The sequence below is a fragment of the Zonotrichia albicollis genome, chromosome 3 (assembly GCF_047830755.1).
Source record: "Zonotrichia albicollis isolate bZonAlb1 chromosome 3, bZonAlb1.hap1, whole genome shotgun sequence".
Classification (NCBI taxonomy): domain Eukaryota; kingdom Metazoa; phylum Chordata; class Aves; order Passeriformes; family Passerellidae; genus Zonotrichia; species Zonotrichia albicollis.
The window spans coordinates 64,343,967-64,362,153 of record NC_133821.1 but is presented as its reverse complement, the minus strand read 5'-3'; the positions used below and the strand labels follow the sequence as shown (position 1 = coordinate 64,362,153).

At 40.6% G+C, this 18,187-nt stretch overlaps 1 protein-coding gene across 2 annotated transcripts in view; it reads left to right on the top strand.

Annotated features, from left to right (window-relative positions):
* Window positions 1-480: 480 nt before the first annotated feature.
* The window catches only part of TULP4 (TUB like protein 4), a 143,417-nt gene continuing 125,710 nt past the window's right edge, over window positions 481-18,187 (top strand). Inside the window, exon 1 of one of the 2 annotated variants that reach the window (XM_005490242.4) lies at window positions 481-628. The gene's annotated coding sequence lies outside the window, so the exon portion shown is untranslated. Of the gene's footprint in view, window positions 741-18,187 lie in introns of both variants that reach the window. The other variant, XM_014269307.3, reaches the window with a different exon arrangement.

Sequence of the window (18,187 nt, the reverse complement as noted above, 5' to 3'; positions counted from 1 at the left end):
TCTTGTAGTACTGGTGTCTCTGGACTGTATCCCGAATTTCCAAGTTTGAAGGATAAAGGCACTCTCTCCGACAAAACACCCCCGTGACCCATTACTGTAAGCATTATTTTCTGGGACCAAAGGTTACGCTTAGCACGGAACATTGGTCAGCACAGTTAATTTTCGCTCGCTGTGTTAGGTGTGAGTCAAATGCAGGAATACATGTTATTCCTGCGGGGAGGAGTGCGAAGTACACGATGGGGCTCGGTGCCCCAGATACTGGCACCCACTTACTCTCCTCCTTTCTCAGCCCTGAAGGCAGAAGGGGCAAGCCCGCTCTCAGCGCCTTGCCGGCACATCACGCCCGCTATTGTGGTTTCAGCGGGCGGTGAGGGGCTGGGGGGGCACACGGATATTTTCCCCCGTCAGACGAGCTGTTCCCACGCCGCGCTGCGGTGTGTCCCGGCCGGGTCCCGCGGGCCGGGCTTGCGGAGCAGCCCCGCTCCCGGCGGGGCCCATCCCGGCCCATCCCGGCGCGGCCGGGCGGGCGGCGGGGGCGGAGCCGGGCCGGGGCAGGGCGGCGGTCACGTGGCGGGGTCACGTGGCGGGGGAGCCGGGCCCAGCCGCCGCCGCCGCCGCTCCGGGAGCGGTGAGAGACGGAGCCGGGAGGGCGGGCAGGGAAGGAGGGAGGGGAACAGGGAGCGGGAGGGAGGGAGCCCGCGGGCGTGAGGGGCCGCCGCCCGCTCCGCCGCCGCGCCGAGGTGAGTGCGGGAGGTGGGGCGGGATGGGCCGGGCGCCGTGCGGGGCCGCGGGCGGCTCCGGGGCTGTTTTCCTTTTGTTCCGGTGGGCGCCGGCCGCCGGCAGGGCGGTCCCGCTCCCTGCGGGCGGGGGGTCCCGCTGCGCCGTCGGGATGTGCGCGTCCGCCGTGTGCCGCGTCCTTCCCGCCCGGGCTCCCCCGCGCCCGGCGGGCACCGGCCGGGATGAGCCCCGGGAAGGCGGGCGGGAGGCGCCCGGAGCCCCCGTCCTGCCGGTGCACCTGCGGCTCCGGGCCGTGGGGCAGGGGTGGTGCCCGCCCTTCCTCCCCCGGAGCTCCGGGAGCGGCCGGGGGGTCCGGGAGTCCCGGGCGGCGGCGGCGGGAGGGAAGCGCCGGCTCCGGCATCACCTGTGACTCTCTGTGCACCGCCCGTAGTGCTGCCATTTGTAAATATTTTTGTCTTTTTCCTCCATTTTTTCCCTTTCCCGCTCCGTCCCCGCCGTGCCCCCGCCTCAGCGGGGCTGGGGGTGGCGGGGGCGCACGGCTCGGAGCCGTGCCCGCGATGTGCCCGGAGCCGCCTCGGGAGCGCAACTCCTTCGCGTTCTTTGTGTTGTGGCTCCTCGCCGTGCCTTTCCGTAAGCGTCTGTGCGCGAACGTGTTCCAGCACCTCGGCTCCCGAAAGGCTTCCCAAAAAGTGCAGGAATCCTTTACCAGTTCAGCGCTTAAATTTGACTGAGGCAGTAGAACAGGCGATTAAAAGCAGCTGTATGGGGTGAGATCAAAGGTCTGTCTTGTTTGGATTGCCGTTTCTGCAAGTGGCACATAGCAGATGCTTAGGAAACACCATAACAACAGGGTGAGCGTGCTGTGATTCTTTGGGAAACCAGCCAGGCCTCCAGCAATTTGAGGTTAAGGGATTGCCTGAGTCGAATGTGATGTTTTTGTATTTAAGAGTCCTTTTTTGTCCGTGGCTTAGATATGCATGTTTTTCAAACAAGAACTAAAGAAAGGCCTCTTAATAGAAAATGTTTATCTTTAAAAAATACAATTGCCCTCATATTATTGTCATAGGTAGTTTCATTTTGCCAGGATTAAATTGCCTGTCCAAGGATTACTGATTCATGAGCAACATCCTGTGTTTTGAATAGGTAAGGGGTATTTGCAAGGGATATTTTCTATCTATGAAAACTGTAAATAAAAAAAAAATGTTTCTTAATGTTTGTTTTTACAAATAATTTGTAAAATTTGAATCTTAAAGTATCTGTTTAATAAAATGAAGTATAGTAAGAGCTTTGTCAAAATAGCCAGTGTTTTGCCATAATACAATATTGACAGCTTTGGAGACGATCCTATGAACCACTAACATTTAACTGTTTATACTTAAGCTTAAAGACTTAAATTGTTGTCTCATTGCGTCAAGATTTCTGATAAAATTATTTTGAGGATACCATCACAGATTTTTTCACAATAGCAAAATCATGGTGATCCCCAGGGATGCTAGCTATCAGCTTGATGCTGTAATCCTAATTCAAGAAATAGCTTCATGCCAGCAGTTCCTAACCTGATTGCTCTTATAAGGAACATTTGTGCGAGTGGGCCTCATTTTTCACAGGCAGTGGGAATGTCAGGCAAAGTAGAGCTATTTCAAAAAACTGCATATTCCCCCACGCCCCCAATGGAATTTTGTAAGAAGGTCATTAGCAGTTTCTTGGGGGCTGAAAGGAGGTAGTGGGTTGATAGTATATATAGATAGCTATTTATAAGATTAAAAATAGCTTAGAAAACTGACAACTGTAACTGTTATGAATGATTTTCATAGAAAGACAATTTATTTTTTTTTTTGTACATTGCATCACTGCTTCTGACAACAGATTGGATTTCTCACCTAGTCAACAGATGTTTATTGTAAAACCCTTTACACATTCATTATTCTATGAAAACCCTACTCATGTTGAACTATACTGAGCCTGTGGTGGACAGCTTGAAATATTCATTATATTTCCTTCAGTAAGGCAATGAATAGATTTAAATGGTTCTATTGTGAACTTGCACCAAGAAAGCTGATGTAGTGCAGCTGATTCATTTTTATCACAAAAAATTGATTGATTCAGCTGAACTTTCAAATAAAATCAGTTTTGTTTATAGCTAGCCTTTAGAAAAAGTTGTACTTGTTTTATGTTATTATTAAGCATACTTACAATACGCAGCTTTTAGCATTGCTTTTCATTAGTAGGTCTCAAAGCATCTTGCAAAAGAATTCAGTGTAATTATTCTCTTCTTATCTTAGGGTAATTATTATGTTATCTAATGCTCCTAAAGAGATCATTGTCTGCTGTGATTGCTATAAGAAGCTCTATATGAAGGTCTAATAATAAAATCAGACTTTTTGGTTTAGTTCTTTTTTTGTACAATAAAACCCCAACAAACTCACCTTTCTGTTTCTGTTGCTCATTTAATGAGGACTGAGATAATTTCATACCATGTCTTCCATGCCAGTGTTGGGAGCTAAGCCTGTGCTTTATGGAGGACAGACTTCTCTTCCTAGTGTCAGAAGAAACCTTGCCGAAGGCTTGACTAAATTCATTGATGAGTTAGGAAGTGTTTCAGGACAGTTCCTGTTAAGGTGATCCAGGTACTAATGGTGCCTGTCTCTAGTTCAGTTCCCTGCAGCTTGGCTGCTCACAGAGTTTGTCCCTACGTCTCTTGATACCGATCAGGATAAAAAAAAAGTGTGTGTGAATGAGTGAGGTACATGGCCAGCATCCTCTTATGTGTTTTACTTCATCTCTACTATGGTAGAGCTGGTAGAAATGCTACAGAATCTTTCATTTTTTAGGGTCGCTATCAGTGTCTCACTTTTGTAATGCATCTAGTGGCAGAACAACTTCTAATGCTAGGGATGTGAAGTACACATCTTTAAGTTGTTTTCCAACTGTCTCTATCAGTTGAGATGTGCAGTTGGTTATTACTAATTACATTATTTGTGCATTTTCATAGTTGCTTAGGACTTGAGGTCTTACATGGGTTGATAGTTGGAAAATAAAACAAAAAGGTGTTGGTTTTTCTAAAATTCAAGATAATATATTAGGCCATTGTCATTTAGAGATGAAATACTGATTAGGAAATGTATGGTAAATTTGATTATAGAAAGATTATAACTTGAAAACTGTATAGTGTAATATATGCTAAATAATATGGAAACTATTTCTAGACAGTGCAATGCTATCAAGAAACAGAAGCTATAACTATAGATCTAAGAAGATCTAGAAGAAGTTATAGAAGATCTGTAACTTAGATCTAAGTTGTAAACCTTTTAAGGCTTACCTACTGTAATAAAATGTTTGTCAGAAGTTGGGCAGGTTTAGTCAGTGATTATGATTGGCTCTATGTAGAAATAATGCCTTGTTGGCAGACTTGCATGTAGATTCACTTAGATTTGTGTGGCTTTGGATTATTTGGAAAAAGGTCCAAGAGGAAATGTTTGGAGAAGTCCAGTTTCAAGAAACTGCCTGTTGCTGTTCTCATTGTTTTTGTTTGACTCTTGTTTTGATCCATTGTTTCTCTATTGTGTCATTTTGATTAATGCCTTTGTTTACATCATTTTGCAGTACTTAAAACTTTAGTATTTTTTAAGTGGTTCACAATAATAGTTTTCACTTTGTGCTCACACCCGTGCAAGGCCTCAGTATTACTGTGCTTGGTGCCATGTCCTTGAAAGCTGTAGTATATCAGATCTGGTCTGGAGAACCTCCCGGTGGAAAGCTGGGCTGTGTGCTGTGGAGGTCCTTTGTTGCCTTCTGCATAGTTTGGGAGCTAACAGACCCAGCTGGTAGTCATACACTTTCCTGGTGCCCTGGCTTTGAGTAGTCTCCGACATCCTTGTCTAGTGCAAAATACTCTTTGCAAAACATTCACTTGAAGGCTGACTCTCCCATTAGAATAGAAAGATCTAGCATTTCTCAATTCTCATATCAATCCATCCTATCAGTTCCTCCTCTGCTTTGTACGTGCCATGGAATAGAATCCTCTCCTTTGAAAACACTCTTTTCAGGACATGTTTGTTGAAGCAAATATTTAGCAGCTGAACTGTTTTCTAAATAAAATCCTTGTTTATCTCTTGTTTCACTAGTTTGAACAGTACATTTCAAAGGTGGCCAAATCCATGCATATAGCCATTTAAAGAGAATTGGTACAAGTACTTTACCAGGGGTCTCTGGCACCACTTAAGCAGACAAAAGACACGAAAGGGAGCCATAAATGTTGGACACAATATGCAAGAAAAGAATCTGTCTGCATGTATAGCAAGAATATGATAGAAGAGCAGTGTTTTTGAAGATAAGTAGCAAGTAAAGTTATTGGGAAAAGCAAAGGTTGACTGCCTGCTGTGATTGTGATGGATCACAGTCCACAGGAGACTCTTTAGTTGGGGAAAGACCATAACTAACAAAATTCTTAAATGAGGGAGAAAGCACTCTCACTTTTATTCTCTTTTGGATGCAGTATCTAATACAAAGGGAACCTTGGTCTTTTGAGCATGCAAGCATTAGTAGCAATGTTATTGCTGTCTCTGCTTTATAAAGAACAGATCTCTCTATTCTGTTGGAATGGTGGGATGACTTTTATGAAATCCTTTCAGTTGTAAATAACTAAAAAATGAAACACAACCCTAGAGATCTACCTATCTAAAATCTGATTAAAATACACAGAAGGTAGATTGACTAACACAAATCCTGTCTTGCAGATCATAGAGGGTATGGGTAATAGTTGCTGTTGTATAAAAATAGAAAAAATGTTACTCATAAAGCTATTTTAAGTGTTAAGCAAAACTTTTAAGGGGGAGTGAATTCAGCTAAGGGAGAGGGAGGAAGAGTTACATACTTGTGGTGTCTTCCCCAGCTCTCACGAGTCATGTAAGTATATTAAGAACTGTTACTATATAAATATCCTGGCTGCCATACAACTGCCCTACATAGTGTTTGGAAATGAGGGACTTGAACAGTGTAGGTGTTGAACCAGCTTTAGATATTGTACCTTCTTTTTTCCCAGGCACAAAAATATGGACCTATGAATGGCATATCAGCTGAGACCAGAGGTGTTTCTGCATTGGTATCTTGTTTTTAACAGTGAATGATAGCAGATGCCCAGGGCAGAGTGTGATAGGGTGTGCAAATAGCTGAGTGTCTGAAGGGAAGTGTCACTGCATTCTAGCAGGGTGCAGTTTAGGGCTCTGTGGGCAGGTATTTAATCATTTGGGTTTTAATAGTTGTGGTGAATTTATGCCATCTCTTTTTTGAACCCTTGATTGCTTTAGCATCTGCAGCATCCTGTGGCACAAGAATGACAAAAGTTTAACATGTACATTTTTAATTTGTCTGCTGCCAGCTTGAGAGTTAAAATCTTCCATGCATCTAATTTGTTTGATGTAAACCCCTGTTTTTTTCAATTTGTAAAATTTGATAAGAAAGTTTTATGGATAAAGTTGAGTGCTTGATGTGGAGCACATGGAATATCAGGCCTTGTATGCAAACTCCTGTTTGCTGTGAAATATATAGAAAGGACTCTTCATAAAAGTTCTTTTCACTTTGAGTAAAGTGCATTCATCTTAACATGGAACCTGAGAAATTCTTATAGGAGTTTTGCTCTTAACGATATTTCTGTTTTTGTAAAGACTGTGTGGTTCCTATCTACTGTATATGAATTCTGTCTGTAGAAACACTGTGAGCATAAAAAGCTGGCCTTTCTATAGTTGCATAGTAGAAGACTGGTATTATGTGCATATTTGTCCCATAGTCATGCAAAAAGAAAAGACATTCCTGAATAATTTGGAAACAGAACAATGTGTAAATGAAATAGCTCTTTCCTATGGTCAGTAAAGGAACTTTCACTTAATCTGTAAAGAAATAACAATGGAAGTCAAAAGGGTTTGATTTGCATTTCCCAGCTTGGATTGGGCTGCAGTCTGTTGAGGACTTTTCTGTTTTGATGTGGACTTATCCCTGGTTTGGATTTCTGTTTCCTTCTCTTATCTGGTAGGGTTTGTTAGAAGATCTTTAATGATGTTTGATGCTTAAGGCAGAGGATCCTTTATGGAACATATACACATGTATTTCTGTTTTTTTTAATTTCTCATCAGAAAATGGGGCTACACCTTCCATTGTCCTGTAAGTGTTTATGAATTCAATTTGCTATAGCAATTAAAGTGTTTGAATTCTAGGAGAGAATTAAATAAATGTATTTGTGTTTTATATTGACACGGGAAACTACGCAGTGAAAATCTGCTAACTTGAATGAATGATCAAGGGATAAAATTAAACCAGCTCATGTTACAGGTATGCAGTTTGGAACCATTTGCTGTTTTTCCAAAGTGGAGATGAAGATATAAAATAGATTAAAAATAGATTAGACCGGCGGGGGAAGGGACATGGTTCTTCTGAAGATACGTATACAAAGTCTTATGGTGAATTGTAGCAGAGCATTATGAGCAAGAATTAGTCTCTTTCTCTCAACAGCCAAAGCTTTGATGCAGCAATAGGGTTCCATTAAAAGCAAATACAAATCATAGGATTAAGTCTTCTTTCTCTGAGTTACAGACCTTTTAGAGGGGCATTCCTTCCAGATTTTGCCAGCCCGCTGAGGAGACGTTCTGCCTTCCTTTATACCACTAGAATAACCCTGTGGAACATGTATTAAATCCAATACAAGTTATTTCTCAGTGTTGCAAAGAGAATTTTTGAATTTGAAAGTCTGTTCACTGGACCTGTAATAAGATTGAGGAAAGTATACTGTATAAAAAAGTATATTTTGAGCTCAGTACTTGTGCTAGGAATGTGCCTGTACAGTATTAATCCCTCCATCCAGAGGCTTCAGGGGCTCCTGCTGGGTGAAGGCAGTGGCAGCATCTCCTGGAAAACACCTCAGCCTTCATGCTGCAGTCTGATTAGAAAGGTGCTGGTATGCTCTTCTGCAGAGGAGGTGAACATGGAAAGAAGACACAAGTGAACTAGCAAAGGTGAAGTGTACAGTCACATGTCATCCACATATTATGAGAACTGTGTATTATATACTTTGCAGCAGCAAATTGCTGACTGTGTCCTTTAGGAAAACATATTCTGTCAAAAAATAGCCATATCCAATGGATGAATAACCAACATGTGGATGACAGAGAGTTGGTGGAGGTGCAGAGAGGGGTGAAGTGAAGCAGTATGAGAATTTAATAACCATATTGGCTCTCATGGCTAGGATGCATGATGACTTTTTAAATAAAAGATTTTAGAGTCTGGCTGCTGTGGCTTTTGCATGGTATCTTTTAAATCCTTTTAAGGAATTATAGAGGACTTTGTTTCCTTAGTTGTTATGAATTAGAAGGCAATAACAGACATCTCCCCCCCTCCCCAAACTAGTACTTACTTTTATTAATAAAGGAATTGGAAATTTTTCTTTCTTCCAAGGATTTAAATGACACACCACTGAAGAGAGAGTGATGTTGTAGCTTGGGAGTTGAGGAAGAAGATGTATAGAAAATTCTTAAAAAACAATTTCATTTTCAGTGATGTATTGGTCTGTTTTGCAGTTATTAATGCAGAAAGCAGGTGACCTGAATGAATGGTGGTTGTTCTGGGCTAGAAGTGACCATTAATGCTGCAAGATCTCATAAAAGATAGTCTCCTATTTCCATGAGATGCAACAGTAAAGTCTTTTGTCTCTGTCATAGGAAGTTTATGTTCCAAAAGTTGGATAGTTCTCTTCCCCTTCTCCCTTTGGAGTTTGCTTTAAATATTTCTGGTGGCTTGGAGAGAAAATATTTGTGATTTGATTGTCTGATGCTGTGGTGCCAGAACAAGCTCTTGCAGTTTTAAAATAGTATTACTTGTTCAAGCTCCAGAAATACTAGGAAAACTTTGTTGCCTCCTTTGGATTTGAATTTATGTCCATCCTTATCATCCAAGGATGCATAGGGAAACCAAGAAATAGCCAGCATTTGTTTAATGAAAATTCTCCTAAAAAATCAAATTACCTTTTCATGGAAAATTATAATAAAAATTTTATAGTGCCTTCAGGAGGAGATTTGCTATTAGTTGTCCATTTTTTGTTAAGAAAGATAGAATGGGACAGGTATGATTTGGATCATACTCATTTGCCTCCAGGGGCGTTGTTTCAGGTTTGACAAATACCGAGCCTGATGACTGAGTGTCCATGGTGATGTGCAGCTGTCTGTTTTCACTTACATTTACTTCTGCTTTGTTTTCTTGGTGTGGAGGCTTAAAATCTCAGGGCTTTCTGAGCTTAACACTTGCTCAAGCTGTGAATAACTTTTCTGCCTTGGAGTATCCTCAGAGGTTTGGGTTGTTGCCTTTTTCCCTGGCAGGACCAGTGTGGAAGGACTGAATGGAAAATGCTTAAGTGCTGACATTGCTTAGTTTTGTTTCTGTTTTGATTGTCCCTAATGACATCTTTAAGTGCACCCATCCACGTGTGACGTGATAACACTTGATAAGAATAGGCTTGAGGTGATGGAGGTTTAATGGAGAAAGCATTGGAGAGCCTCCTAAGGAGTACATGAGTTCTTTCAGTTTGTGCTCTTGGTTAGGCTGTGAGCTTGGGGCATGTATGGTGTATTGTTTAAGTGTATTTTCAATTGCTTGTTTGTTATGGTTTTGATTTCAAATTATTTTTCCATGTCTAGGGCAGTTTCTTCCAGTCTTTCTGGTTAAGAGTTAGGACCATATTTCCTGGGTGTTGGTTGTTACTGTCTTTGCCTTCATTGACATTCGCAATTTTGTGATTTTGTGGAATGCCAGGCAAGAGACGGCATTTTGTTATTGCTTCCTGATTTCCTCTACATCGTTATAGGAAATCTGATCAGGAGACAAATCTTGGGGGTTTCTTTTGTCGAGTTTTGAAACACCTCATTCTGTTAGCTGATCTAGAAACCTACCTGGAAAATTACTCCAATTTAAGAATAAATAACAATTGCATGCAGGCATACTTGGCTGCACAGCAAGATCTATTTTTAGAGAAGGTTTCTGCCCTGTTTTTACTTCATTTTAGATTCAGAGTTTTACCTTCATTTGAGACGTCCTAAGGAATTTTGGCTTATTTTCCAGTCCTTCATAATAGATAAATGCATGCATCCTCTGGATCAGATTTCAGAATTGTTTTTGTAAGGGAAGCCATGCTTATCTTCATGTAACCTCAGGTATTCCAGTAATTCTTGAGGGTGTGTTTGAGGTTCTGCCTCAGCTTGTTTGTTGTTTACTTGTGGGTCTTGTGTTTGGGAAGGTGAAGTAGGTTGTATGAGGTTGCTGCCTTGTGAGTGCAACAACTTAAAAAACAATTGGAACCTCATGCAAATGGGTGTTCTGATGAAATGATAATTTAGGAAAAAACCAAAGCCATCCTATGTTAGTCTAAAATAACACCTAAATTTTGATTTTTTTTTTCACTAGTTGATGATTACAGCAGCATACTAGGAGGCAGAACTCCTGTACTTCTCTGTCAGTTCTGCCATAAGCTTGTGTACTGCCTTGAGATGTTTAAATTGTCTTTTACTTAGCAGTATAATGGGAATAATGCTCTTTTACTACGTTTCTTGGAATCACTGACACTAGTAGAGCACTCCTAGGACACTGGAAAAAGGGTTCAAAATATCAGGGTCATGTTAAAAGTAATCATGGTGTAGTTGGAATAGAGCCAAATGTTCATTCAACTGAAGATGACTAGTCTAGGTACACCTTAAGCTAAAAAGGTTGTAGAAAAAGAGGGGCCTGAAATGGGACAGGTGAAACTATCAGTACAGTTATGCAACTCCTTATTTCCTGGTGTTCTTGTTGATTCTTGGTACTGTGAGCTCTTGGCTTATCCCTTAATGTCTGTAAACCATCAGAACAGCACTGCTAAAGTTACAATACTTCCAAATGTTATTAATGCTGGCAAAAGTGCATGGCTGGATGAGGTACCCAGATAGGGTATGTATTTGAACATACCCACTGAGGTGCACTTGTACTGAAAAATTCCTCCACGTGTTTGTAGCAGACAGTGAATCCCAGGGTCCACAGCGTTGCTGAGAGTGCTGTGTGTTGGGAGCTTTGGGAGTTAGCAATGACAAGTCTTTATCACTCATTCATTGGTAAGGGTGTATTTGTGAGAAGAGGTTAGTGCATTTTATTCACCCCTGTGTAATCGAAACCATATCTGTGGAGTGTTCAGCTTTATTCCTAGAGACGCTTTTTGGCTGCAGATATTTATGTAAGGTTGTGGGAGTTTTCATTTTCACAGTCCTTTAGCAATGTTTGTATTTACTCAAGCAGTACAAATAAAGCAGGGATGCTCTTTTGTTGGATAGTCTTAGCCTATCTGTTTGAGATTGTTTCTGGAGAACAGACTGCTAATTCCAGTTACAATTTTCTTTAATACTTAACTCATCTATTATGCCTCAGATTTATTTTTGGACAAGGCAGTGTACAATATGCAAAACACAATTTATCAATGTCAATGTTAAGATGAAAGTGAAACATTAGGATTATGTAGTCTGAAATTCCACACAGCAATGTCCTTGGATTATATGTGAAGATGAGTGCTTACATTAAAGTGGTGTTTTCAAAGGAAGTAAGATGTAAATTCATGATGCAGGTATGAGGCTTGCTCTCACACAGCCCACTGTTAGTAGGCCTGCTATTTTCTTGTGCCTGGATATAGGCAGAGACCTTGTGAAGAAGAGAGTTGTACTCCAGGCAAAGAGGCAAATATAAAATTCCTCGGGTCACAGAGAGGAGTAGGAAAAGTCAAGAAGCTCTTCTTTTTGTGGTTTATGGGTGTTTAGGTGCAAATGTTTGTTTAGAAATTCACCTGAACAAATGAAACATGCCATGAAAAATGCAATGAACAAAATCACATTCTCCTCTGATGATTTTTTTTCACTATGTTTCTCAAGTTGTGATGCAAAGCTTCCTGTGTGTCTCACCTTGAGCTACTTGTTACCTCTTTTTGTTCACATCTCTTTTTTTCTTTCTATTTTTTGAGGGACTTATTCTTTGCCTTTGCAGATTTACTTGTATTCTTTGAGTAACTGAGTAAATTGAGGGATCTCTCAGGGTTTTAAATTCATCAGAAGATGATAGCGCTGTCATTTGTCTTCCTTTTTCCCCTCTGCATTTTTGAGTTGTTCTTTCAGGACAGGCTCCTGTGGCTATGTGGATGATAATGTGCACAGATCCTCAAAGTGAGACTGTTAAGGTTTTTGCTCTCTAGACTCTGATGTTTGTGAGGTGGCCTGCGCCATAGTACTCAGGTCTTCTCTTTCAAGCTTTTCTTGCAGGATATTTCAAAGCTGTCTGTTTTAAAGTAGAATAGGTGATAACAGGGAGAGAGAAGTTGGGGGAAATGCTGGATTCCATACCAAATGAAACTCAAAGAAGTGCACAGCTTGTTTGGCAGCATTAGGTTCTCTAGTGCACTTTGCAGCACACTTGCTGTGAACTGAGAGCCAGAGACCTTTTGTTCACTGTTTTAGAAAATTTCAGGCCCAGAACTCTGGCCAAAACAGTATTTAGACAAAAAAATGGTGTATAGACACTGCTCTGAAAGCCATAGTTTCCCTTCTAATGTTGAGGTTTTTGGACCATTCTCTCTACTATTTTAAGGATCAAAGGCTTCATGAATAAGATACTTCAAATTGTGAATTATTTGCTCTAGAACTCGTTCACATGCAGTACCTTCTGCAGAATTTTTCTAGTATTTAGTAATAAAGTGGACAGGTTTTCCTCAAGTAGGTTTGTTTCGTCTGTGTTTAATTTTTTTTGTTTTGTTCCCCTCTAGATTCAAAATCTTTACTGATTATAAACAAGACATTCTCTCGTGCTGGTGATAAGTCTAAATCTGCCTTGGGACAATTGCCTCTTTCTTAGCATGATGTCAGTGGAAAGCCTGAAAGTACTGCCACACTGCAGACTGCTTTCTCAGCTAGAGAAGCCTTGTTGATTGTCAGTGCTTGTTAGGTCCTTTGTGTCATAGAAATCGGTTGTGTATAACAGAGTAGTGACATCCTTTGGTCAAATGCCCTGACTCTTTGTGGTGATAGCCACAATCAGCAGGGTATCATGGTGTGTTCGTGGCTTGAGAATATAAAGACATGTTTTGCTGAACCTAGGCCTTGTTCAACTGGAAAGATTTCTTCCTGCTTTCTACTGCTGGTTTTGTTGTTGTTGTTATTGCATGTTTGTGTAATGCAGAAATGAAAATGAAACAAAGGTACACAGGTTTTGGGCTGAGACAGATGTATTGGTTGTCAGAGAGGTTTTTTTGTGTGTCCTAATCTGTTCCCCCAGCTGTGTTTTGTGGTTACAGTAGTAGCCAAAAATATGTTTGGAAAGAATCCAGCATGAGGATAACACTCTTCTCTTAGGAGCATGCAATCTGTATAATTTTTTAAGGCAAACACCTATTATACATTTCTATCAGTTGAGTCTTTAGGAGAATAATATGAAGGAAATCACTGCCCTCCTAAATTTTTCTTCAGCATTTTCCTCTGTTTTGCTTAATTGCTGATTGTACATGGTTTTTTAAATAACACAGTCCTATCTCCCTATGTGAACTTAGTATCTGATTTATGGAGACAGGACTGTCTTGCATAGTGGATTTTATGGACATGTAATTTCTCATGTAAAACAATGTAGCGTTTCATTAGCATGCTGATAAAAATGCATCAGCAACTTGGTTCTGTATAGTTTGGGTTTGGTTTTTTGTTTTTGTTTGTTTGCTTGGGTTTTTGTTTTTTGTCTGTTTTTGGGTGATGGTGGGTTTCTTTGGGAGTTTTTTGGGTGTAAAAGTGTCTTACAAACACTGTTACTGGTCTGAAGGGCACAGATTCTCCCATTTCCCTTCCCCTCAAACCCTGTATCCCTGCTTAGCTAATTAAACATTCCTTGTACTAGATGGCTGATGATGCTCTAACATGTGTGTACAGATTCTTGGCCTGTTTACTCAGTCCAGGTAATTGATACCATGCCTGAAGTTTGATTTGAGCCTTTTGGCCAAGAACTTGAGCATCATGGCTTCAAAATGAAACTGCATGACTTCCACATGTTACTCTGGTGCTCTTTTTACCTTGTGTACCACCTGCCTCTTTCCAGTATGAAAATTCCTTAATTCATCCCATTTTCCCAGAAGGAAGCTTGCTCCTTTGGTCTTTGCTTTCCTCTTAGAGGGATTCCCTCCAGCTCTGCCATCAGTTGCATGACTGGGATGGTGCTTGTCCTGACCTGATGTCACAGCTGGAGGGGAGCACATGAGCCACTGGTCAGGTTAGAGCCAGCTTCTAGAGATGGGCTCACTGCTGCCATGTGACACTGCAGGGTTTGGCTGATAACCATTGCAATTTTTCTTGTCATATGCATGTGTAGGTGGCCTTGAATGAGGGGAGGTAGAAATACAAATTTCTGCATAGCATGTCTTTTATGGACAGGATATATGCATTGCTCATGCCATATTCATCCATCTGAAATCTTGTGCATGTTGAGATTGGAATTATGAAGGCTCTATTTTTTCCTGAAGCTTTAAATGAATAAAACTAATACATCCAAAGAGATTTTTTTTTGTCTGTAAAGCAGACAAAATTTGTTGACTTCTGGCTTTGTCCTTTCAATATGTCTTCTCCTGCTGTACCTGGTAGAGACTCTCACAGGTTTGCTGCTGAATGGTTAGAAGAGGATGTGTGCCTGTACCTTGTGCAATTCACTTTAGAATTTGGCTTTTTTGATTTATCCTCAGTATTTTCAACTGAGATTTGGGACCTTTTAGTGTTGTGACAAAAGTGCCATGGGTCTGTAATGGAAGAGGAGCCTATGGCAATAGCATTGCCAAGTCTTTTTTTACTATGCTGCATTAGAGAACATTTACAGGGTGGCTAAAAATGGATATAAAAAGATACTATTTTTAAGTAGGACTTTCTTTGTCTTAGTCTATTGTAGTAAATTTAGCCTTTCATAAAAGCTGTCAAATTGAATTAAAATAGCTTTAATAATAAATTATGTGAGTATGTATTGCTTAAATGTTTTTGCTGAGGTTTTAAAAGTGTCACAGATCACTAAAATGAGGGAAATTGCTGGGTAAATAACTGGTTTCAGTTTGCTGAAGGAGCAGATCAGCTTGCAACAGATTTTCTTCAGGCATAGAGGAAAAATTGTGTTTATTTCAGTATAGTTTATGTCAGGTTTTTTTTCAAGGAGAAACTGAGAAGGATTGTTTTCTTCTTGGAAAATGGAAAAAAAAAGAAATTTGACGTTGAGATTAGCTGTTTCTACTGATGTAGTGATTCAGCATCTGAAAAGCCACCTCAGGTCAGAAGCTAAAGGTAGCCCTTCCTTTTGTTTAAAAACAAATTAATTTTCAATGAAAAACATGATTAATATGAAACCAAAACATCTAGTATTGTAGTTTTATTAGTGACATTCTGTAAATCTTCTATACCTCGGATTTCTGTAAATGGAATTCTAGTGTCCTTTGAAAGTAGCTTGATACCATTGTGAGTTTGGAAGATAATCCTAAAATGCAATTCTTTAAAATACTACTCTTTTGGGGGGATTTTTTTTCTGTTACCCCAGCAGTGCTGGAGATTAGAGAGACATTAGATTCTGGGCTGCTGTCAGCCTTGTCTAGCCCGGGGCTTACAACACTTCGGGGTACCTTGTGCACTTGCAGTTTTATGTATGCATACATTGTGTGTCAGTGGGGCATAGATGGCAGTTTGGAAAACATTATTCCAGAAGGAAGGACCATTTAACCATTCAGTTTTTGAATGCAGACTAGAAATGGACAGAAATATTTTGAAGCAAGATATTTCTGTTATTTCTGTTTTCCAGAAATAGACTGGAAAACATCAGACGAGCTACACTCAGGGGTCGTGCCACAGACTGTAAGCCAGTAGTGTTAAATTTTGCCTTCTTATTTATGAAGAATGCTGTTTTTCCCTTCAGTACTAAGAAAGTTGCTCCAGCTCTGTCCCATGGGTGAAGTTCCATGGTGCTGGAACCCATGGAACTTCTGTGAGCTGAGCTAACATCTTTCTGTTTCTGAAAGGTCTTCCTGCGCCCCAGTCTTGTGCCTGCTCCTTAGCTGCAGTTCCAACACTCACCTGACCCATCAGTGATTTAATCCAAATCCCTAAAGCCACAGAATATTTCTCACTTTCTAAAATATTTATTTTGTGGTGTTGTAAGAAACTGAGTCTGCCCAAGGAGAGGTCGGACGGGCACCTGGCAGTGAAAACAGGGATGGGGGCCAAGTGGATCTAGGAAGGGAAACTGGAGTGGCTCACTCAGGTGTCAGAGATTAAGAAGTCTTTTTACAGCTTAGGCTTCTTTGAACAGTTTGCTGTCTTGCAGGCCTTTGGGAAGGAATTGTACTTATCTATCTGACAGAGGTGCTAAAAAGACTCTGTAGTGTGTGCATTCAAGGCATCATGGGGTGTGAGGGATTTTATAGGAGCAATCCTGCCTTACTGTATATGGAATGTACTGCTACTTTGGCCATAAAACTTTATTTCTCAAGAGACAAGATGTCATAAAGCTGTTGGATTGCCAGTGGTAGTGGTGTCTCTGCCAGTCACGTACCAGCTCTTCTGCTGAGGATGGATGTAGTGCTCTTAGTAATTTTGTGGTAAGAGCAGGGCTGTCTGAGTCATTGGAGGTTGCTATGAGAAACCCAGTAGTGTTTCCATAGGGCATAGCAATGTAATTATAGAAGCTTCATTTGAAAATGGGTGAGGTGTCAGTTACTTGTAGCTCTGCTTCAGAGCAAGAGAAACAATAAATGTTGAAATTATTTTCTCTGCATCTGCATGTGGTCTTCCAGGAGATAGGCTTGGGTTTGCTTTTGGTCTGCTGGAGCTCTTGCTGAACTGGGTACTGCTCTGAGAAGCAGCAATAAAGGACATTCCCTATCAACCCCGAACAATTGCTTTGTAGTTTGGCTTTTGGCTCTTGCAAGGAAAGCAACAGATCCAAGAATCACAGAGCACATTGCATGAGGGAATGTTATTAAACAGTAAATGCCTTGCTATGCTCTGCTTAAAAATTTTGAAAAAATGTTGAAGCATTGAGGGAGAATAATCCTGCAACATCTGTAAGGCTCTACATAAGAAGCACTGTTTTATTGCAGAGCATGTCAGCAGATGTGCTCCCCATCCCAGTGGGAGGCTGACTGCCTGGCAGGAGAGAGTCTGTAATCAGATCCCTGCAGCTCTGCATTGCTCTAGTGTGTCTGTTTAGAATCTAGCAGTGTCTTGCTTCATTTTATGGTTCATATTGCTTTCTGTGAGATGGATTTCCTCATCTGAAATGAAAATTGGTAAACATGCAAGTGCAAAATAAAGCTTGTGAGTTTGATTTATAAAAACCTATGTTATTGGTTTCAGTCAACTGAAAAATCAATTTAACTGGGTTTTTTTTGGATGTGAGCTCTAGCTTCTCAAGCTTTAATCAACAAAACATAACTTTCCAGCCTTTTTTGCTGCCATTGATTACAAGACTTCATAAAGTATTTAACTACAATTAGTATCTGAAGCAAAATCGTAGGGATTGGAAATGATATTATTTTATTGACATTTTGCTCTTCAATGGGGGGAAACATCCATGAAACTTGTTAATACTACCTCCTACCTACTTATCCATTAGAAATAAAAAATTATATGCGTGATAATTAAGCAGACTAGATAGGCTTTGCAGATGATTTATAGCTGCCTTAGAATACTGAGGGTAGAATATCTCAGTCTGCATGGATAGGAGCAAGAAAGAAGTGTTAAGAGATTTCTCAAATCTAGTGTTATGCTTTGATCCTTTGTTCCCCCTGAGAACAGGGGGAAAAAAATTTGGTTTATTTGCAGGCCCCTTAAATGTCACATTTGTGTGGGTTTTTTTTGTGGCTAAGTTGCTTAAGGATTTTGTTTACAATAGGGATTTGACAGGAAAGAATGGAATATTTGTTTTATGGGTTGTCCATCAGTAAAATGTTGTTTATTCCAATTCTTAGTGATAAATTCTGGTAGGATTACTGTGGTATTGACACTGTGGGAATAAAAACAAAACTGATGTATTTGCACCTGTGAGATAATGCACGTGTCTCTCAGGTGCGTTAATTTGTAAAATTATTTGCTCCTATATGATGATTGCCTTTAGGGGTTTGCTTTTTGCAAGCTCATTGTGAAACATTTATCCACTCACTTCTATGTTAGGGTTATTTAACATTCTTGGAATAATGTATGCCTTCTCCTTGCACTGTCTTATGGCCTTGTGGTTTTGTTAATTACACTGAATTCCTCATCCTAGGAATGTAATGAGCAAATGATTATTTTTTTTCCTCATAGATAATCCTTTTCTGTTTTGACCAGTGGCGCAAGCATTACACAGCCCCTTTTACAAGATAAATACATTACAATGTAGATGTAAGGAGAAATAACAGCAG